Source organism: Lactuca virosa, chromosome 1 (assembly GCF_052849685.1).
Source record: "Lactuca virosa cultivar CGN04683 chromosome 1, Lactuca_virosa_CGN04683_v6, whole genome shotgun sequence".
In the NCBI taxonomy this organism is placed as follows: Eukaryota; Viridiplantae; Streptophyta; class Magnoliopsida; order Asterales; family Asteraceae; genus Lactuca; species Lactuca virosa.
In genome coordinates, this window is record NC_136426.1 from 263,173,440 (window position 1) to 263,189,576 (window position 16,137).

General features: G+C 47.3%; 46 non-coding genes across 46 annotated transcripts; all 46 read left to right on the forward strand.

Annotated features, from left to right (window-relative positions):
- The first annotated feature begins 193 nt into the window (after positions 1 to 193).
- On the forward strand, positions 194 to 312 carry LOC145154395 (5S ribosomal RNA). Its single transcript, XR_013734869.1, has one exon. It is a non-coding gene; the product is annotated as a 5S ribosomal RNA (ribosomal RNA).
- A 229-nt stretch (positions 313 to 541) lies between these two features.
- Positions 542 to 660, forward strand: LOC145153617 (5S ribosomal RNA). The gene has a single exon (XR_013734116.1). It is a non-coding gene; the product is annotated as a 5S ribosomal RNA (ribosomal RNA).
- Positions 661 to 889: 229 nt separating this feature from the next.
- Positions 890 to 1,008, forward strand: LOC145155748 (5S ribosomal RNA). The gene has a single exon (XR_013736177.1). It is a non-coding gene; the product is annotated as a 5S ribosomal RNA (ribosomal RNA).
- Positions 1,009 to 1,237: 229 nt separating this feature from the next.
- Positions 1,238 to 1,356, forward strand: LOC145148489 (5S ribosomal RNA). Its single transcript, XR_013729371.1, has one exon. It is a non-coding gene; the product is annotated as a 5S ribosomal RNA (ribosomal RNA).
- Positions 1,357 to 1,585: 229 nt separating this feature from the next.
- On the forward strand, positions 1,586 to 1,704 carry LOC145147911 (5S ribosomal RNA). The gene has a single exon (XR_013728810.1). It is a non-coding gene; the product is annotated as a 5S ribosomal RNA (ribosomal RNA).
- A 229-nt stretch (positions 1,705 to 1,933) lies between these two features.
- Positions 1,934 to 2,052, forward strand: LOC145147988 (5S ribosomal RNA). The gene has a single exon (XR_013728885.1). It is a non-coding gene; the product is annotated as a 5S ribosomal RNA (ribosomal RNA).
- Positions 2,053 to 2,278: 226 nt separating this feature from the next.
- LOC145134780 (5S ribosomal RNA) lies at positions 2,279 to 2,397 on the forward strand. Its single transcript, XR_013719348.1, has one exon. It is a non-coding gene; the product is annotated as a 5S ribosomal RNA (ribosomal RNA).
- A 228-nt stretch (positions 2,398 to 2,625) lies between these two features.
- Positions 2,626 to 2,744, forward strand: LOC145154061 (5S ribosomal RNA). The gene has a single exon (XR_013734545.1). It is a non-coding gene; the product is annotated as a 5S ribosomal RNA (ribosomal RNA).
- A 229-nt stretch (positions 2,745 to 2,973) lies between these two features.
- On the forward strand, positions 2,974 to 3,092 carry LOC145145080 (5S ribosomal RNA). The gene has a single exon (XR_013726071.1). It is a non-coding gene; the product is annotated as a 5S ribosomal RNA (ribosomal RNA).
- Positions 3,093 to 3,316: 224 nt separating this feature from the next.
- On the forward strand, positions 3,317 to 3,435 carry LOC145134786 (5S ribosomal RNA). Its single transcript, XR_013719350.1, has one exon. It is a non-coding gene; the product is annotated as a 5S ribosomal RNA (ribosomal RNA).
- A 229-nt stretch (positions 3,436 to 3,664) lies between these two features.
- On the forward strand, positions 3,665 to 3,783 carry LOC145154062 (5S ribosomal RNA). The gene has a single exon (XR_013734546.1). It is a non-coding gene; the product is annotated as a 5S ribosomal RNA (ribosomal RNA).
- Positions 3,784 to 4,012: 229 nt separating this feature from the next.
- LOC145145081 (5S ribosomal RNA) lies at positions 4,013 to 4,131 on the forward strand. Its single transcript, XR_013726072.1, has one exon. It is a non-coding gene; the product is annotated as a 5S ribosomal RNA (ribosomal RNA).
- A 228-nt stretch (positions 4,132 to 4,359) lies between these two features.
- On the forward strand, positions 4,360 to 4,478 carry LOC145147922 (5S ribosomal RNA). The gene has a single exon (XR_013728823.1). It is a non-coding gene; the product is annotated as a 5S ribosomal RNA (ribosomal RNA).
- A 230-nt stretch (positions 4,479 to 4,708) lies between these two features.
- Positions 4,709 to 4,827, forward strand: LOC145153522 (5S ribosomal RNA). Its single transcript, XR_013734024.1, has one exon. It is a non-coding gene; the product is annotated as a 5S ribosomal RNA (ribosomal RNA).
- Positions 4,828 to 5,057: 230 nt separating this feature from the next.
- Positions 5,058 to 5,176, forward strand: LOC145153559 (5S ribosomal RNA). The gene has a single exon (XR_013734060.1). It is a non-coding gene; the product is annotated as a 5S ribosomal RNA (ribosomal RNA).
- Positions 5,177 to 5,403: 227 nt separating this feature from the next.
- LOC145145082 (5S ribosomal RNA) lies at positions 5,404 to 5,522 on the forward strand. The gene has a single exon (XR_013726073.1). It is a non-coding gene; the product is annotated as a 5S ribosomal RNA (ribosomal RNA).
- Positions 5,523 to 5,751: 229 nt separating this feature from the next.
- On the forward strand, positions 5,752 to 5,870 carry LOC145153618 (5S ribosomal RNA). Its single transcript, XR_013734117.1, has one exon. It is a non-coding gene; the product is annotated as a 5S ribosomal RNA (ribosomal RNA).
- Positions 5,871 to 6,100: 230 nt separating this feature from the next.
- LOC145155749 (5S ribosomal RNA) lies at positions 6,101 to 6,219 on the forward strand. The gene has a single exon (XR_013736178.1). It is a non-coding gene; the product is annotated as a 5S ribosomal RNA (ribosomal RNA).
- Positions 6,220 to 6,449: 230 nt separating this feature from the next.
- On the forward strand, positions 6,450 to 6,568 carry LOC145148490 (5S ribosomal RNA). The gene has a single exon (XR_013729372.1). It is a non-coding gene; the product is annotated as a 5S ribosomal RNA (ribosomal RNA).
- Positions 6,569 to 6,797: 229 nt separating this feature from the next.
- Positions 6,798 to 6,916, forward strand: LOC145149143 (5S ribosomal RNA). Its single transcript, XR_013730000.1, has one exon. It is a non-coding gene; the product is annotated as a 5S ribosomal RNA (ribosomal RNA).
- A 230-nt stretch (positions 6,917 to 7,146) lies between these two features.
- Positions 7,147 to 7,265, forward strand: LOC145152447 (5S ribosomal RNA). The gene has a single exon (XR_013732968.1). It is a non-coding gene; the product is annotated as a 5S ribosomal RNA (ribosomal RNA).
- A 228-nt stretch (positions 7,266 to 7,493) lies between these two features.
- LOC145147934 (5S ribosomal RNA) lies at positions 7,494 to 7,612 on the forward strand. Its single transcript, XR_013728834.1, has one exon. It is a non-coding gene; the product is annotated as a 5S ribosomal RNA (ribosomal RNA).
- A 229-nt stretch (positions 7,613 to 7,841) lies between these two features.
- LOC145143578 (5S ribosomal RNA) lies at positions 7,842 to 7,960 on the forward strand. The gene has a single exon (XR_013724609.1). It is a non-coding gene; the product is annotated as a 5S ribosomal RNA (ribosomal RNA).
- Positions 7,961 to 8,189: 229 nt separating this feature from the next.
- Positions 8,190 to 8,308, forward strand: LOC145147989 (5S ribosomal RNA). Its single transcript, XR_013728886.1, has one exon. It is a non-coding gene; the product is annotated as a 5S ribosomal RNA (ribosomal RNA).
- Positions 8,309 to 8,535: 227 nt separating this feature from the next.
- On the forward strand, positions 8,536 to 8,654 carry LOC145134800 (5S ribosomal RNA). The gene has a single exon (XR_013719354.1). It is a non-coding gene; the product is annotated as a 5S ribosomal RNA (ribosomal RNA).
- Positions 8,655 to 8,883: 229 nt separating this feature from the next.
- Positions 8,884 to 9,002, forward strand: LOC145154063 (5S ribosomal RNA). The gene has a single exon (XR_013734547.1). It is a non-coding gene; the product is annotated as a 5S ribosomal RNA (ribosomal RNA).
- A 229-nt stretch (positions 9,003 to 9,231) lies between these two features.
- LOC145147732 (5S ribosomal RNA) lies at positions 9,232 to 9,350 on the forward strand. Its single transcript, XR_013728626.1, has one exon. It is a non-coding gene; the product is annotated as a 5S ribosomal RNA (ribosomal RNA).
- A 228-nt stretch (positions 9,351 to 9,578) lies between these two features.
- On the forward strand, positions 9,579 to 9,697 carry LOC145147946 (5S ribosomal RNA). The gene has a single exon (XR_013728845.1). It is a non-coding gene; the product is annotated as a 5S ribosomal RNA (ribosomal RNA).
- A 230-nt stretch (positions 9,698 to 9,927) lies between these two features.
- On the forward strand, positions 9,928 to 10,046 carry LOC145153924 (5S ribosomal RNA). Its single transcript, XR_013734414.1, has one exon. It is a non-coding gene; the product is annotated as a 5S ribosomal RNA (ribosomal RNA).
- A 230-nt stretch (positions 10,047 to 10,276) lies between these two features.
- Positions 10,277 to 10,395, forward strand: LOC145153560 (5S ribosomal RNA). The gene has a single exon (XR_013734061.1). It is a non-coding gene; the product is annotated as a 5S ribosomal RNA (ribosomal RNA).
- A 229-nt stretch (positions 10,396 to 10,624) lies between these two features.
- On the forward strand, positions 10,625 to 10,743 carry LOC145139385 (5S ribosomal RNA). Its single transcript, XR_013721896.1, has one exon. It is a non-coding gene; the product is annotated as a 5S ribosomal RNA (ribosomal RNA).
- Positions 10,744 to 10,973: 230 nt separating this feature from the next.
- On the forward strand, positions 10,974 to 11,092 carry LOC145152448 (5S ribosomal RNA). The gene has a single exon (XR_013732969.1). It is a non-coding gene; the product is annotated as a 5S ribosomal RNA (ribosomal RNA).
- Positions 11,093 to 11,322: 230 nt separating this feature from the next.
- On the forward strand, positions 11,323 to 11,441 carry LOC145138317 (5S ribosomal RNA). The gene has a single exon (XR_013721439.1). It is a non-coding gene; the product is annotated as a 5S ribosomal RNA (ribosomal RNA).
- A 230-nt stretch (positions 11,442 to 11,671) lies between these two features.
- Positions 11,672 to 11,790, forward strand: LOC145141237 (5S ribosomal RNA). The gene has a single exon (XR_013722530.1). It is a non-coding gene; the product is annotated as a 5S ribosomal RNA (ribosomal RNA).
- A 229-nt stretch (positions 11,791 to 12,019) lies between these two features.
- LOC145155932 (5S ribosomal RNA) lies at positions 12,020 to 12,138 on the forward strand. The gene has a single exon (XR_013736359.1). It is a non-coding gene; the product is annotated as a 5S ribosomal RNA (ribosomal RNA).
- A 226-nt stretch (positions 12,139 to 12,364) lies between these two features.
- Positions 12,365 to 12,483, forward strand: LOC145147371 (5S ribosomal RNA). Its single transcript, XR_013728277.1, has one exon. It is a non-coding gene; the product is annotated as a 5S ribosomal RNA (ribosomal RNA).
- Positions 12,484 to 12,713: 230 nt separating this feature from the next.
- On the forward strand, positions 12,714 to 12,832 carry LOC145154064 (5S ribosomal RNA). Its single transcript, XR_013734548.1, has one exon. It is a non-coding gene; the product is annotated as a 5S ribosomal RNA (ribosomal RNA).
- A 229-nt stretch (positions 12,833 to 13,061) lies between these two features.
- Positions 13,062 to 13,180, forward strand: LOC145144980 (5S ribosomal RNA). The gene has a single exon (XR_013725976.1). It is a non-coding gene; the product is annotated as a 5S ribosomal RNA (ribosomal RNA).
- A 228-nt stretch (positions 13,181 to 13,408) lies between these two features.
- On the forward strand, positions 13,409 to 13,527 carry LOC145147958 (5S ribosomal RNA). The gene has a single exon (XR_013728857.1). It is a non-coding gene; the product is annotated as a 5S ribosomal RNA (ribosomal RNA).
- Positions 13,528 to 13,757: 230 nt separating this feature from the next.
- LOC145154213 (5S ribosomal RNA) lies at positions 13,758 to 13,876 on the forward strand. The gene has a single exon (XR_013734697.1). It is a non-coding gene; the product is annotated as a 5S ribosomal RNA (ribosomal RNA).
- Positions 13,877 to 14,105: 229 nt separating this feature from the next.
- On the forward strand, positions 14,106 to 14,224 carry LOC145153561 (5S ribosomal RNA). The gene has a single exon (XR_013734062.1). It is a non-coding gene; the product is annotated as a 5S ribosomal RNA (ribosomal RNA).
- Positions 14,225 to 14,453: 229 nt separating this feature from the next.
- On the forward strand, positions 14,454 to 14,572 carry LOC145139388 (5S ribosomal RNA). The gene has a single exon (XR_013721897.1). It is a non-coding gene; the product is annotated as a 5S ribosomal RNA (ribosomal RNA).
- A 230-nt stretch (positions 14,573 to 14,802) lies between these two features.
- LOC145152449 (5S ribosomal RNA) lies at positions 14,803 to 14,921 on the forward strand. The gene has a single exon (XR_013732970.1). It is a non-coding gene; the product is annotated as a 5S ribosomal RNA (ribosomal RNA).
- A 230-nt stretch (positions 14,922 to 15,151) lies between these two features.
- LOC145138323 (5S ribosomal RNA) lies at positions 15,152 to 15,270 on the forward strand. The gene has a single exon (XR_013721442.1). It is a non-coding gene; the product is annotated as a 5S ribosomal RNA (ribosomal RNA).
- Positions 15,271 to 15,500: 230 nt separating this feature from the next.
- Positions 15,501 to 15,619, forward strand: LOC145141244 (5S ribosomal RNA). The gene has a single exon (XR_013722531.1). It is a non-coding gene; the product is annotated as a 5S ribosomal RNA (ribosomal RNA).
- Positions 15,620 to 15,848: 229 nt separating this feature from the next.
- LOC145155933 (5S ribosomal RNA) lies at positions 15,849 to 15,967 on the forward strand. Its single transcript, XR_013736360.1, has one exon. It is a non-coding gene; the product is annotated as a 5S ribosomal RNA (ribosomal RNA).
- The last annotated feature ends 170 nt before the right edge of the window (positions 15,968 to 16,137 follow it).

Sequence of the window (16,137 nt, forward strand, 5' to 3'; positions counted from 1 at the left end):
ACGTGCGGTTTTTTTTTGTTTTTTTTTCTTTCTTGCTATTTCTATGCTCGGGTGGCCTCCGCTTCATGGTTGATGGTTTTCGTATTTTTGGAACGGAGCCGATCGGTCACGTGGGTTCCACGCCTCGCGTACGAAAACAAAGGAGGTTCTGCGTCTTTTAAGACATACAAGCAATAAGCATGGATAGTATTTCGGGTGCGATCATACCAGCACTAATGCACCGGATCCCATCAGATCTCCGCAGTTAAGCGTGCTTGGGCGAGAGTAGTACTAGGATGGGTGACCCCATGGGAAGTCCTCGTGTTGCACCCCCCTTTTTCGTTGTCCGTTTGCGTTTTTTTAGATTTTACGTGCGGTTTTTTTTTGTTTTTTTTTCTTTCTTGCTATTTCTATGCTCGGGTGGCCTCCGCTTCATGGTTGATGGTCTTCGTATTTTTGGAACGGAGCTGATCGGCCACGTGGGTCCCACGCCTCGCGTACGAAAACAAAGGAGTTTCTGCGTCTTTTAAGACATACAAGCAATAAGCATGGATAGTATTTTGGGTGCGATCATACCAGCACTAATGCACCGGATCCCATTAGAACTCCGCAGTTAAGCGTGCTTGGGCGAGAGTAGTACTAGGATGGGTGACCCCCTGGGAAGTCCTCGTGTTGCACCCCCCTTTTTCGTTGTCCGTTTGCGTTTTTTTAGATTTTACGTGCGGTTTTTTTTTGTTTTTTTTTCTTTCTTGCTATTTCTATGCTCGGGTGGCCTCCGTTTCATGGTTCATGGTCTTCGTATTTTTGGAACGGAGCCGATCGGTCACGTGGGTCCCACGCCTCGCGTACGAAAACAAAGGAGGTTCTGCGTCTTTTAAGACATACAAGCAATAAGCATGGATAGTATTTCGGGTGCGATCATACCAGCACTAATGCACCGGATCCCATCAGAACTCCGCAGTTAAGCGTGCTTGGGCGAGAGTAGTACTAGGATGGGTGACCCCCTCGGAAGTCCTCGTGTTGCACCCCCCTTTTTCGTTGTCCGTTTGCGTTTTTTTAGATTTTACGTGCGGTTTTTTTTTGTTTTTTTTTCTTTCTTGCTATTTCTATGCTCGGGTGGCCTCCGTTTCATGGTTCATGGTCTTCGTATTTTTGGAACGGAGCCGATCGGTCACGTGGGTCCCACGCCTCGCGTACGAAAACAAAGGAGGTTCTGCGTCTTTTAAGACATACAAGCAATAAGCATGGATAGTATTTCGGGTGCGATCATACCAGCACTAATGCACCGGATCCCATCAGAACTCTACAGTTAAGCGTGCTTGGGCGAGAGTAGTACTAGGATGGGTGACCCCCTGGGAAGTCCTCATGTTGCACCCCCCTTTTTCGTTGTCCGTTTGCGTTTTTTTAGATTTTACGTGCGGTTTTTTTTGTTTTTTTTTTCTTTCTTGCTATTTCTATGCTCGGTTGGCCTCCGTTTCATGGTTCATGGTCTTCGTATTTTTGGAACGGAGCCGATCGGTCACGTGGGTTCCACGCCTCGCGTACGAAAACAAAGGAGGTTCTGCGTCTTTTAAGACATACATGCAATAAGCATGGATAGTATTTCGGGTGCGATCATACCAGCACTAATGCACCGGATCCCATCAGAACTCCGCAGTTAAGCGTGCTTGGGCGAGAGTAGTACTAGGATGGGTGACCCCCTGGGAAGTCCTCGTGTTGCACCCCCGTTTTTCGTTGACCGTTTGCGTTTTTTTAGATTTTACGTGCGGTTTTTTTTTGTTTTTTTTTCTTTCTTGCTATTTCTATGCTCGGGTGGCCTCCGCTTCATGGTTGATGGTTTTCGTATTTTTGGAACGGAGCCGATCGGTCACGTGGGTTCCACGCCTCGCGTACGAAAACAAAGGAGGTTCTACGTCTTTTAAGACATAAAAGCAATAAGCATGGATAGTATTTCGGGTGCGATCATACCAGCACTAATGCATCGTATCCCATCAGAACTCCGCAGTTAAGCGTGCTTGGGCGAGAGTAGTACTAGGATGGGTGACCCCCTGGGAAGTCCTCGTGTTGCACCCCCCCTTTTTCGTTGTCCGTTTGCGTTTTTTTAGATTTTACGTGCGGTTTTTTTTTGTTTTTTTTTCTTGCTATTTCTATGCTCGGGTGGCCTCCGTTTCATGGTTCATGGTCTTCGTATTTTTGGAACGGAGCCGATCGGTCACGTGGGTCCCACGCCTCGCGTACGAAAACAAAGGAGGTTCTGTGTCTTTTAAGACATACAAGCAATAAGCATGGACAGTATTTTGGGTGCGATCATACCAGCACTAATGCACCGGATCCCATCAGAACTCCGCAGTTAAGCGTGCTTGGGCGAGAGTAGTACTAGGATGGGTGACCCCATGGGAAGTCCTCGTGTTGCAACCCCCTTTTTCGTTGTCCGTTTGCGTTTTTTTAAATTTTACGTGCGGTTTTTTTTTGTTTTTTTTCTTTCTTGCTATTTCTATGCTCGGGTGGCCTCCGCTTCATGGTTGATGGTCTTCGTATTTTTGGAACGGAGCTGATCGGTCACGTGGGTCCCACGCCTCGCGTACGAAAACAAATGAGGTTCTGCGTCTTTTAAGACATACAAGCAATAAGCATGGATAGTATTTCGGGTGCGATCATACCAGCACTAATGCACCGGATCCCATCAGAACTCCGCAGTTAAGTGTGCTTGGGCGAGAGTAGTACTAGGATGGGTGACCCCCTGGGAAGTCCTCGTGTTGCACCCCCCTTTTTCGTTGTCCGTTTGCGTTTTTTTAGATTTTACGTGCGGTTTTTTTTTTGTTTTTTTTCTTTCTTGCTATTTCTATGCTCGGGTGGCCTCCGTTTCATGGTTCATGGTCTTCGTATTTTTGGAACGGAGCCGATCGGTCACGTGGGTCCCACGCCTCGCGTACGAAAACAAAGGAGGTTCTGCGTCTTTTAAGACATACAAGCAATAAGCATGGATAGTATTTCGGGTGCGATCATACCAGCACTAATGCACTGGATCCTATCAGAACTCCGCAGTTAAGCGTGCTTGGGCGAGAGTAGTACTAGGATGGGTGACCCCCTGGGAAGTCCTCGTGTTGCACCCCCTTTTTCGTTGTCCGTTTGCGTTTTTTTAGATTTGACGTGCGGTTTTTTTTTGTTTTTTTTTCTTGCTATTTCTATGCTCGGGTGGCCTCCGTTTCATGGTTCATGGTCTTCGTATTTTTGGAACGGAGCCGATCGGTCACGTGGGTCCCACGCCTCGCGTACGAAAACAAAGGAGGTTCTGTGTCTTTTAAGACATACAAGCAATAAGCATGGACAGTATTTCGGGTGCGATCATACCAGCACTAATGCACCGGATCCCATCAGAACTCCGCAGTTAAGCGTGCTTGGGCGAGAGTAGTACTAGGATGGGTGACCCCATGGGAAGTCCTCGTGTTGCAACCCCCTTTTTCGTTGTCCGTTTGCGTTTTTTTAAATTTTACGTGCGGTTTTTTTTTGTTTTTTTTTCTTTCTTGCTATTTCTATGCTCGGGTGGCCTCCGCTTCATGGTTGATGGTCTTCGTATTTTTGGAACGGAGCTGATCGGTCACGTGGGTCCCACGCCTCGCGTACGAAAACAAATGAGGTTCTGCGTCTTTTAAGACATACAAGCAATAAGCATGGATAGTATTTCGGGTGCGATCATACCAGCACTAATGCACCGGATCCCATCAGAACTCCGCAGTTAAGTGTGCTTGGGCGAGAGTAGTACTAGGATGGGTGACCCCCTGGGAAGTCCTCGTGTTGCACCCCCCTTTTTCGTTGTCCGTTTGCGTTTTTTTAGATTTTACGTGCGGTTTTTTTTTTGTTTTTTTTCTTTCTTGCTATTTCTATGCTCGGGTGGCCTCCGTTTCATGGTTCATGGTCTTCGTATTTTTGGAACGGAGCCGATCAGTCACGTGGGTCCCACGCCTCGCGTACGAAAACAAAGGAGGTTCTGCGTCTTTTAAGACATACAAGCAATAAGCATGGATAGTATTTCGGGTGCGATCATACCAGCACTAATGCACTGGATCCTATCAGAACTCCGCAGTTAAGCGTGCTTGGGCGAGAGTAGTACTAGGATGGGTGACCCCCTGGGAAGTCCTCGTGTTGCACCCCCTTTTTCGTTGTCCGTTTGCGTTTTTTTAGATTTTACGTGCGTTTTTTTTTTGTTTTTTTTTCTTTCTTGCTATTTCTATGCTCGGGTGGCCTCCGCTTCATGGTTGATGGTTTTCGTATTTTTGGAACGGAGCCGATCGGTCACGTGGGTTCCACGCCTCGCGTACGAAAACAAAGGAGGTTCTGCGTCTTTTAAGACATACAAGCAATAAGCATGGATAGTATTTCGGGTGCGATCATACCAGCACTAATGCACCGGATCCCATCAGAACTCCGCAGTTAAGCGTGCTTGGGCGAGAGTAGTACTAGGATGGGTGACCCCCTGGGAAGTCCTCGTGTTGCACCCCCCTTTTTCGTTGTCCGTTTGCGTTTTTCTAGATTTTACGTGCGGTTTTTTTTTTGTTTTTTTTTCTTTCTTGCTATTTCTATGCTCGGGTGGCCTCCGTTTCATGGTTCATGGTCTTCGTATTTTTGGAACGGAGCCGATCGGTCACGTGGGTCCCACGCCTCGCGTACGAAAACAAAGGAGGTTCTGCGTCTTTTAAGACATACAAGCAATAAGCATGGATAGTATTTCGGGTGCGATCATACCAGCACTAATGCACCGGATCCCATCAGAACTCCGCAGTTAAGCGTGCTTGGGCGAGAGTAGTACTAGGATGGGTGACCCCCTGAGAAGTCCTCGTGTTGCACCCCCCCTTTTTCGTTGTCCGTTTGCGTTTTTTTAGATTTTACGTGCGGTTTTTTTTTGTTTTTTTTTCTTTCTTGCTATTTCTATGCTCGGGTGGCCTCCGCTTCATGGTTGATGGTTTTCGTATTTTTGGAACGGAGCTGATCGGTCACGTGGGTTCCACGCCTCGCGTACGAAATCAAAGGAGGTTCTGCGTCTTTTAAGACATAAAAGCAATAAGCATGGATAGTATTTCGGGTGCGATCATACCAGCACTAATGCACCGGATCCCATCAGAACTCCGCAGCTAAGCGTGCTTGGGCGAGAGTAGTACTAGGATGGGTGACCCCCTGGGAAGTCCTCGTGTTGCACCCCCCCTTTTTCATTGTCCGTTTGCGTTTTTCTAGATTTTACGTGCGGTTTTTTTTTGTTTTTTTTTTCTTGCTATTTCTATGCTCGGGTGGCCTCCGTTTCATGGTTCATGGTCTTCGTATTTTTGGAACGGAGCCGATCGGTCACGTGGGTCCCACGCCTCGCGTACGAAAACAAAGGAGGTTCTGTGTCTTTTAAGACATACAAGCAATAAGCATGGACAGTATTTCGGGTGCGATCATACCAGCACTAATGCACCGGATCCCATCAGAACTCCGCAGTTAAGCGTGCTTGGGCGATAGTAGTACTAGGATGGGTGACCCCATGGGAAGTCCTCGTGTTGCACCCCCCTTTTTCGTTGTCCGTTTGCGTTTTTTTAGATTTTACGTGCGGTTTTTTTTTGTTTTTTTTTCTTTCTTGCTATTTCTATGCTCGGGTGGCCTCCGCTTCATGGTTGATGGTCTTCGTATTTTTGGAACGGAGCTGATCGGCCACGTGGGTCCCACGCCTCGCGTACGAAAACAAAGGAGTTTCTGCGTCTTTTAAGACATACAAGCAATAAGCATGGATAGTATTTTGGGTGCGATCATACCAGCACTAATGCACCGGATCCCATTAGAACTCCGCAGTTAAGCGTGCTTGGGCGAGAGTAGTACTAGGATGGGTGACCCCCTGGGAAGTCCTCGTGTTGCACCCCCCTTTTTCGTTGTCCGTTTGCGTTTTTTTAGATTTTACGTGCGGTTTTTTTTTTGTTTTTTTTTCTTTCTTGCTATTTCTTTGCTCGGGTGGCCTCCGTTTCATGGTTCATGGTCTTCGTATTTTTGGAACGGAGCCGATCGGTCACGTGGGTCCCACGCCTCGCGTACGAAAACAAAGGAGGTTCTGCGTCTTTTAAGACATACAAGCAATAAGCATGGATAGTATTTCGGGTGCGATCATACCAGCACTAATGCACCGGATCCCATCAGAACTCCGCAGTTAAGCGTGCTTGGGCGAGAGTAGTACTAGGATGGGTGACCCCCTCGGAAGTCCTCGTGTTGCACCCCCCTTTTTCGTTGTCCGTTTGCGTTTTTTTATATTTTACGTGCGGTTTTTTTTTTGTTTTTTTTTCTTTCTTGCTATTTCTATGCTCGGGTGGCCTCCGTTTCATGGTTCATGGTCTTCGTATTTTTGGAACGGAGCCGATCGGTCACGTGGGTCCCACGCCTCGCGTACGAAAACAAAGGAGGTTCTGCGTCTTTTAAGACATACAAGCAATAAGCATGGATAGTATTTCGGGTGCGATCATACCAGCACTAATGCACCGGATCCCATCAGAACTCTACAGTTAAGCGTGCTTGGGCGAGAGTAGTACTAGGATGGGTGACCCCCTGGGAAGTCCTCATGTTGCACCCCCCTTTTTCGTTGTCCGTTTGCGTTTTTTTAGATTTTACGTGCGGTTTTTTTTGTTTTTTTTTTCTTTCTTGCTATTTCTATGCTCGGGTGGCCTCCGTTTCATGGTTCATGGTCTTCGTATTTTTGGAACGGAGCCGATCGGTCACGTGGGTTCCACGCCTCGCGTACGAAAACAAAGGAGGTTCTGCGTCTTTTATGACATAAAAGCAATAAGCATGGATAGTATTTTGGGTGCGATCATACCAGCACTAATGCACCGGATCCCATCAGAACTCTGCAGTTAAGCGTGCTTGGGCCAGAGTAGTACTAGGATGGGTGACCCCCTCGGAAGTCCTCGTGTTGCATCCCCCTTTTTCGTTGTCCGTTTGCTTTTTTTTAGATTTTACATGCGGTTTTTTTTTTGTTTTTTTTTCTTTCTTGCTATTTCTATGCTCGGGTGGCCTCCGTTTCATGGTTGATGGTCTTCGTATTTTTGGAACGGAGCCGATCGGTCACGTGGGTCCCACGCCTCGCGTACGAAAACAAAGGAGGTTCTGCGTCTTTTAAGACATACAAGCAATAAGCATGGATAGTATTTCGGGTGCGATCATACCAGCACTAATGCACCGGATCCCATCAGAACTCCGTAGTTAAGCGTGCTTGGGCGAGAGTAGTACTAGGATGGGTGACCCCCTGGGAAGTCCTCGTGTTGCACCCCCCTTTTTCGTTGTCCGTTTGCGTTTTTTTAGATTTTACGTGCGGTTTTTTTTGTTTTTTTTTCTTTCTTGCTATTTCTATGCTCGGGTGGCCTCCGCTTCATGGTTGATGGTTTTCGTATTTTTGGAACGGAGCCGATCGGTCACGTGGGTTCCACGCCTCGCGTACGAAAACAAAGGAGGTTCTGCGTCTTTTAAGACATACATGCAATAAGCATGGATAGTATTTCGGGTGCGATCATACCAGCACTAATGCACCGGATCCCATCAGAACTCCGCAGTTAAGCGTGCTTGGGCGAGAGTAGTACTAGGATGGGTGACCCCCTGGGAAGTCCTCGTGTTGCACCCCCGTTTTTCGTTGTCCATTTGCGTTTTTTTAGATTTTACGTGCGGTTTTTTTTTTGTTTTTTTTCTTTCTTGCTATTTCTATGCTCAGGTGGCCTCCGTTTCATGGTTCATGGTCTTCGTATTTTTGGAACGGAGCCGATCGGTCACGTGGGTCCCACGCCTCGCGTACGAAAACAAAGGAGGTTCTGCGTCTTTTAAGACATACAAGCAATAAGTATGGATAGTATTTCGGGTGTGATCATACCAGCACTAACGCACCGGATCCCATCAGAACTCCGCAGTTAAGCGTGCTTGGGCGAGAGTAGTATTAGGATGGGTGACCCCCTGGGAAGTCCTCGTGTTGCACCCCCCTTTTTCGTTGTCCGTTTGCGTTTTTTTAGATTTTACGTGCGGTTTTTTTTTGTTTTTTTTTCTTTCTTGCTATTTCTATGCTCGGGTGGCCTCCGCTTCATGGTTGATGGTTTTCGTATTTTTGGAACGGAGCCGATCGGTCACGTGGGTTCCACGCCTCGCGTACGAAAACAAAGGAGGTTCTGCGTCTTTTAAGACATAAAAGCAATAAGCATGGATAGTATTTCGGGTGCGATCATACCAGCACTAATGCATCGTATCCCATCAGAACTCCGCAGTTAAGCGTGCTTGGGCGAGAGTAGTACTAGGATGGGTGACCCCCTGGGAAGTCCTCGTGTTGCACCCCCCCTTTTTCGTTGTCCGTTTGCGTTTTTTTAGATTTTACGTGCGGTTTTTTTTTGTTTTTTTTTTCTTGCTATTTCTATGCTCGGGTGGCCTCCGTTTCATGGTTCATGGTCTTCGTATTTTTGGAACGGAGCCGATCGGTCACGTGGGTCCCACGCCTCGCGTACGAAAACAAAGGAGGTTCTGTGTCTTTTAAGACATACAAGCAATAAGCATGGACAGTATTTCGGGTGCGATCATACCAGCACTAATGCACCGGATCCCATCAGAACTCCGCAGTTAAGCGTGCTTGGGCGAGAGTAGTACTAGGATGGGTGACCCCATGGGAAGTCCTCGTGTTGCAACCCCCTTTTTCGTTGTCCGTTTGCGTTTTTTTAAATTTTACGTGCGGTTTTTTTTTGTTTTTTTTTCTTTCTTGCTATTTCTATGCTCGGGTGGCCTCCGCTTCATGGTTGATGGTCTTCGTATTTTTGGAACGGAGCTGATCGGTCACGTGGGTCCCACGCCTCGCGTACGAAAACAAATGAGGTTCTGCGTCTTTTAAGACATACAAGCAATAAGCATGGATAGTATTTCGGGTGCGATCATACCAGCACTAATGCACCGGATCCCATCAGAACTCCGCAGTTAAGTGTGCTTGGGCGAGAGTAGTACTAGGATGGGTGACCCCCTGGGAAGTCCTCGTGTTGCACCCCCCTTTTTCGTTGTCCGTTTGCGTTTTTTTAGATTTTACGTGCGGTTTTTTTTTTGTTTTTTTTCTTTCTTGCTATTTCTATGCTCGGGTGGCCTCCGTTTCATGGTTCATGGTCTTCGTATTTTTTGAACGGAGCCGATCAGTCACGTGGGTCCCACGCCTCGCGTACGAAAACAAAGGAGGTTCTGCGTCTTTTAAGACATACAAGCAATAAGCATGGATAGTATTTCGGGTGCGATCATCCCAGCACTAATGCACTGGATCCTATCAGAACTCCGCAGTTAAGCGTGCTTGGGCGAGAGTAGTACTAGGATGGGTGACCCCCTGGGAAGTCCTCGTGTTGCACCCCCTTTTTCGTTGTCCGTTTGCGTTTTTTTAGATTTTACGTGCGTTTTTTTTTTGTTTTTTTTTCTTTCTTGCTATTTCTATGCTCGGGTGGCCTCCGCTTCATGGTTGATGGTTTTCGTATTTTTGGAACGGAGCCGATCGGTCACGTGGGTTCCACGCCTCGCGTACGAAAACAAAGGAGGTTCTGCGTCTTTTAAGACATACAAGCAATAAGCATGGATAGTATTTCGGGTGCGATCATACCAGCACTAATGCACCGGATCCCATCAGAACTCCGCAGTTAAGCGTGCTTGGGCGAGAGTAGTACTAGGATGGGTGACCCCCTGGGAAGTCCTCGTGTTGCACCCCCCTTTTTCGTTGTCCGTTTGCGTTTTTCTAGATTTTACGTGCGGTTTTTTTTTTGTTTTTTTTTCTTTCTTGCTATTTCTATGCTCGGGTGGCCTCCGTTTCATGGTTCATGGTCTTCGTATTTTTGGAACGGAGCCGATCGGTCACGTGGGTCCCACGCCTCGCGTACGAAAACAAAGGAGGTTCTGCGTCTTTTAAGACATACAAGCAATAAGCATGGATCGTATTTCGGGTGCGATCATACCAGCACTAATGCACCGGATCCCATCAGAACTCCGCAGTTAAGCGTGCTTGGGCGAGAGTAGTACTAGGATGGGTGACCCCCTGGGAAGTCCTCGTGTTGCATCCCCCCTTTTTCGTTGTCCGTTTGCGTTTTTTTAGATTTTACGTGCGGTTTTTTTTTGTTTTTTTTTCTTTCTTGCTATTTCTATGCTCGGGTGGCCTCCGCTTCATGGTTGATGGTTTTCGTATTTTTGGAACGGAGCCGATCGGTCACGTGGATTCCACGCCTCGCGTACGAAAACAAAGGAGGTTCTGCGTCTTTTAAGACATACAAGCAATAAGCATGGATAGTATTTCGGGTGCGATCATACCAGCACTAATGCACCGGATCCCATCAGAACTCCGCAGCTAAGCGTGCTTGGGCGAGAGTAGTACTAGGATGGGTGACCCCCTGGGAAGTCCTCGTGTTGCACCCCCCTTTTTCGTTGTCCGTTTGCGTTTTTTTAGATTTTACGTGCGGTTTTTTTTTGTTTTTTTTTCTTTCTTGCTATTTCTATGCTCGGGTGGCCTCCGCTTCATGGTTGATGGTTTTCGTATTTTTGGAACGGAGCCGATCGGTCACGTGGGTTCCACGCCTCGCGTACGAAAACAAAGGAGGTTCTGCGTCTTTTAAGACATAAAAGCAATAAGCATGGATAGTATTTCGGGTGCGATCATACCAGCACTAATGCACCGGATCCCATCAGAACTCTGCAGTTAAGCGTGCTTGGGCGAGAGTAGTACTAGGATGGGTGACCCCCTGGGAAGTCCTCGTGTTGCATCCCCCATTTTCGTTGTCCGTTTGCTTTTTTTTAGATTTTACATGCGGTTTTTTTTTTGTTTTTTTTTCTTTCTTGCTATTTCTATGCTCGGGTGGCCTCCGTTTCATGGTTGATGGTCTTCGTATTTTTGGAACGGAGCCGATCGGTCACGTGGGTCCCACGCCTCGCGTACGAAAACAAAGGAGGTTCTGCGTCTTTTAAGACATACAAGCAATAAGCATAGATAGTATTTCGGGTGCGATCATACCAGCACTAATGCACCGGATCCCATCAGAACTCCGTAGTTAAGCGTGCTTGGGCGAGAGTAGTACTAGGATGGGTGACCCCCTGGGAAGTCCTCGTGTTGCACCCCCCTTTTTCGTTGTCCGTTTGCGTTTTTTTAGATTTTACGTGCGGTTTTTTTTTTGTTTTTTTTTCTTTCTTGCTATTTCTATGCTCGGGTGGCCTCCGCTTCATGGTTGATGGTTTTCGTATTTTTGGAACGGAGCCGATCGGTCACGTGGGTTCCACGCCTCGCGTACGAAAACAAAGGAGGTTCTGCGTCTTTTAAGACATACATGCAATAAGCATGGATAGTATTTCGGGTGCGATCATACCAGCACTAATGCACCGGATCCTATCAGAACTCCGCAGTTAAGCGTGCTTGGGCGAGAGTAGTACTAGGATGGGTGACCCCCTGGGAAGTCCTCGTGTTGCACCCCCCTTTTTCGTTGTCCGTTTGCGTTTTTTTAGATTTTACGTGCGGTTTTTTTTTTGTTTTTTTTTCTTTCTTGCTATTTCTATGCTCAGGTGGCCTCCGTTTCATGGTTCATGGTCTTCGTATTTTTGGAACGGAGCCGATCGGTCACGTGGGTCCCACGCCTCGCGTACGAAAACAAAGGAGGTTCTGCGTCTTTTAAGACATACAAGCAATAAGTATGGATAGTATTTCGGGTGTGATCATACCAGCACTAATGCACCGGATCCCATCAGAACTCCGCAGTTAAGCGTGCTTGGGCGAGAGTAGTATTAGGATGGGTGACCCCCTGGGAAGTCCTCGTGTTGCACCCCCCTTTTTCGTTGTCCGTTTGCGTTTTTTTAGATTTTACGTGCGGTTTTTTTTTGTTTTTTTTTCTTTCTTGCTATTTCTATGCTCGGGTGGCCTCCGCTTCATGGTTGATGGTTTTCGTATTTTTGGAACGGAGCCGATCGGTCACGTGGGTTCCACGCCTCGCGTACGAAAACAAAGGAGGTTCTGCGTCTTTTAAGACATAAAAGCAATAAGCATGGATAGTATTTCGGGTGCGATCATACCAGCACTAATGCATCGGATCCCATCAGAACTCCGCAGTTAAGCGTGCTTGGGCGAGAGTAGTACTAGGATGGGTGACCCCCTGGGAAGTCCTCGTGTTGCACCCCCCCTTTTTCGTTGTCCGTTTGCGTTTTTTTAGATTTTACGTGCGGTTTTTTTTTGTTTTTTTTTCTTGCTATTTCTATGCTCGGGTGGCCTCCGTTTCATGGTTCATGGTCTTCGTATTTTTGGAACGGAGCCGATCGGTCACGTGGGTCCCACGCCTCGCGTACGAAAACAAAGGAGGTTCTGTGTCTTTTAAGACATACAAGCAATAAGCATGGACAGTATTTCGGGTGCGATCATACCAGCACTAATGCACCGGATCCCATCAGAACTCCGCAGTTAAGCGTGCTTGGGCGAGAGTAGTACTAGGATGGGTGACCCCATGGGAAGTCCTCGTGTTTCAACCCCCTTTTTCGTTGTCCGTTTGCGTTTTTTTAAATTTTACGTGCGGTTTTTTTTTGTTTTTTTTTTCTTTCTTGCTATTTCTATGCTCGGGTGGCCTCCGCTTCATGGTTGATGGTCTTCGTATTTTTGGAACGGAGCTGATCGGTCACGTTGGTCCCACGCCTCGCGTACGAAAACAAAGGAGGTTCTGCGTCTTTTAAGACATACAAGCAATAAGCATGGATAGTATTTCGGGTGCGATCATACCAGCACTAATGCACCGGATCCCATCAGAACTCCGCAGTTAAGTGTGCTTGGGCGAGAGTAGTACTAGGATGGGTGACCCCCTGGGAAGTCCTCGTGTTGCACCCCCCTTTTTCGTTGTCCGTTTGCGTTTTTTTAGATTTTACGTGCGGTTTTTTTTTTGTTTTTTTTCTTTCTTGCTATTTCTATGCTCGGGTGGCCTCCGTTTCATGGTTCATGGTCTTCGTATTTTTGGAACGGAGCCGATCAGTCACGTGGGTCCCACGCCTCGCGTACGAAAACAAAGGAGGTTCTGCGTCTTTTAAGACATACAAGCAATAAGCATGGATAGTATTTCGGGTGCGATCATACCAGCACTAATGCACCGGATCCTATCAGAACTCCGCAGTGAAGCGTGCTTGGGCGAGAGTAGTACTAGGATGGGTGACCCCCTGGGAAGTCCTCGTGTTGCACCCCTTTTTCGTTGTCCGTTTGCGTTTTTTTAGATTTTACGTGCGTTTTTTTTTTTGTTTTTTTTTCTTTCTTGCTATTTCTATGCTCGGGTGGCCTCCGCTTCATGGTTGATGGTTTTCGTATTTTTGGAACGGAGCCGATCGGTCACGTGGGTTCCACGCCTCGCGTACGAAAACAAAGGAGGTTCTGCGTCTTTTAAGACATACAAGCAATAAGCATGGATAGTATTTCGGGTGCGATCATACCAGCACTAATGCACCGGATCCCATCAGAACTCCGCAGTTAAGCGTGCTTGGGCGAGAGTAGTACTAGGATGGGTGACCCCCTGGGAAGTCCTCGTGTTGCACCCCCCTTTTTCGTTGTCCGTTTGCGTTTTTCTAGATTTTACGTGCGGTTTTTTTTTTGTTTTTTTTTCTTTCTTGCTATTTCTATGCTCGGGTGGCCTTCGTTTCATGGTTCATGGTCTTCGTATTTTTGGAACGGAGCCGATCGGTCACGTGGGTCCCACGCCTCGCGTACGAAAACAAAGGAGGTTCTGCGTCTTTTAAGACATACAAGCAATAAGCATGGATAGTATTTCGGGTGCGATCATACCAGCACTAATGCACCGGATCCCATCAGAACTCCGCAGTTAAGCGTGCTTGGGCGAGAGTAGTACTAGGATGGGTGACCCCCTGGGAAGTCCTTGTGTTGCACCCCCCTTTTTCGTTGTCCGTTTGCGTTTTTTTAGATTTTACGTGCGGTTTTTTTTTGTTTTTTTTTCTTTCTTGCTATTTCTATGCTCGGGTGGCCTCCGCTTCATGGTTGATGGTTTTCGTATTTTTGGAACGGAGCCGATCGGTCACGTGGATTCCACGCCTCGCGTACGAAAACAAAGGAGGTTCTGCGTCTTTTAAGACATACAAGCAATAAGCATGGATAGTATTTCGGGTGCGATCATACCAGCACTAATGCACCGGATCCCATCAGAACTCCGCAGCTAAGCGTGCTTGGGCGAGAGTAGTACTAGGATGGGTGACCCCCTGGGAAGTCCTCGTGTTGCACCCCCCTTTTTCGTTGTCCGTTTGCGTTTTTTTAGATTTTACGTGCGGTTTTTTTTTGTTTTTTTTTCTTTCTTGCTATTTCTATGCTCGGGTGGCCTCCGCTTCATGGTTGATGGTTTTCGTATTTTTGGAACGGAGCCGATCGGTCACGTGGGTTCCACGCCTCGCGTACGAAAACAAAGGAGGTTCTGCGTCTTTTAAGACATAAAAGCAATAAGCATGGATAGTATTTCGGGTGCGATCATACCAGCACTAATGCACCGGATCCCATCAGAACTCTGCAGTTAAGCGTGCTTGGGCGAGAGTAGTACTAGGATGGGTGACCCCCTGGGAAGTCCTCGTGTTGCATCCCCCATTTTCGTTGTCCGTTTGCTTTTTTTTAGATTTTACATGCGGTTTTTTTTTTGTTTTTTTTTCTTTCTTGCTATTTCTATGCTCGGGTGGCCTCCGTTTCATGGTTGATGGTCTTCGTATTTTTGGAACGGAGCCGATCGGTCACGTGGGTCCCACGCCTCGCGTACGAAAACAAAGGAGGTTCTGCGTCTTTTAAGACATACAAGCAATAAGCATAGATAGTATTTCGGGTGCGATCATACCAGCACTAATGCACCGGATCCCATCAGAACTCCGTAGTTAAGCGTGCTTGGGCGAGAGTAGTACTAGGATGGGTGACCCCCTGGGAAGTCCTCGTGTTGCACCCCCCTTTTTCGTTGTCCGTTTGCGTTTTTTTAGATTTTACGTGCGGTTTTTTTTTTGTTTTTTTTTCTTTCTTGCTATTTCTATGCTCGGGTGGCCTCCGCTTCATGGTTGATGGTTTTCGTATTTTTGGAACGGAGCCGATCGGTCACGTGGGTTCCACGCCTCGCGTACGAAAACAAAGGAGGTTCTGCGTCTTTTAAGACATACATGCAATAAGCATGGATAGTATTTCGGGTGCGATCATACCAGCACTAATGCACCGGATCCTATCAGAACTCCGCAGTTAAGCGTGCTTGGGCGAGAGTAGTACTAGGATGGGTGACCCCCTGGGAAGTCCTCGTGTTGCACCCCCCTTTTTCGTTGTCCGTTTGCGTTTTTTTAGATTTTACGTGCGGTTTTTTTTTTGTTTTTTTTTCTTTCTTGCTATTTCTATGCTCAGGTGGCCTCCGTTTCATGGTTCATGGTCTTCGTATTTTTGGAACGGAGCCGATCGGTCACGTGGGTCCCACGCCTCGCGTACGAAAACAAAGGAGGTTCTGCGTCTTTTAAGACATATAAGCAATAAGTATGGATAGTATTTCGGGTGTGATCATACCAGCACTAATGCACCGGATCCCATCAGAACTCCGCAGTTAAGCGTGCTTGGGCGAGAGTAGTATTAGGATGGGTGACCCCCTGGGAAGTCCTCGTGTTGCACCCCCCTTTTTCGTTGTCCGTTTGCGTTTTTTTAGATTTTACGTGCGGTTTTTTTTTGTTTTTTTTTCTTTCTTGCTATTTCTATGCTCGGGTGGCCTCCGCTTCATGGTTGATGGTTTTCGTATTTTTGGAACGGAGCCGATCGGTCACGTGGGTTCCACGCCTCGCGTACGAAAACAAAGGAGGTTCTGCGTCTTTTAAGACATAAAAGCAATAAGCATGGATAGTATTTCGGGTGCGATCATACCAGCACTAATGCATCGGATCCCATCAGAACTCCGCAGTTAAGCGTGCTTGGGCGAGAGTAGTACTAGGATGGGTGACCCCCTGGGAAGTCCTCGTGTTGCACCCCCCCTTTTTCGTTGTCCGTTTGCGTTTTTTTAGATTTTACGTGCGGTTTTTTTTTGTTTTTTTTTCTTGCTATTTCTATGCTCGGGTGGCCTCCGTTTCATGGTTCATGGTCTTCGTATTTTTGGAACGGAGCCGATCGGTCACGTGGGTCCCACGCCTCGCGTACGAAAA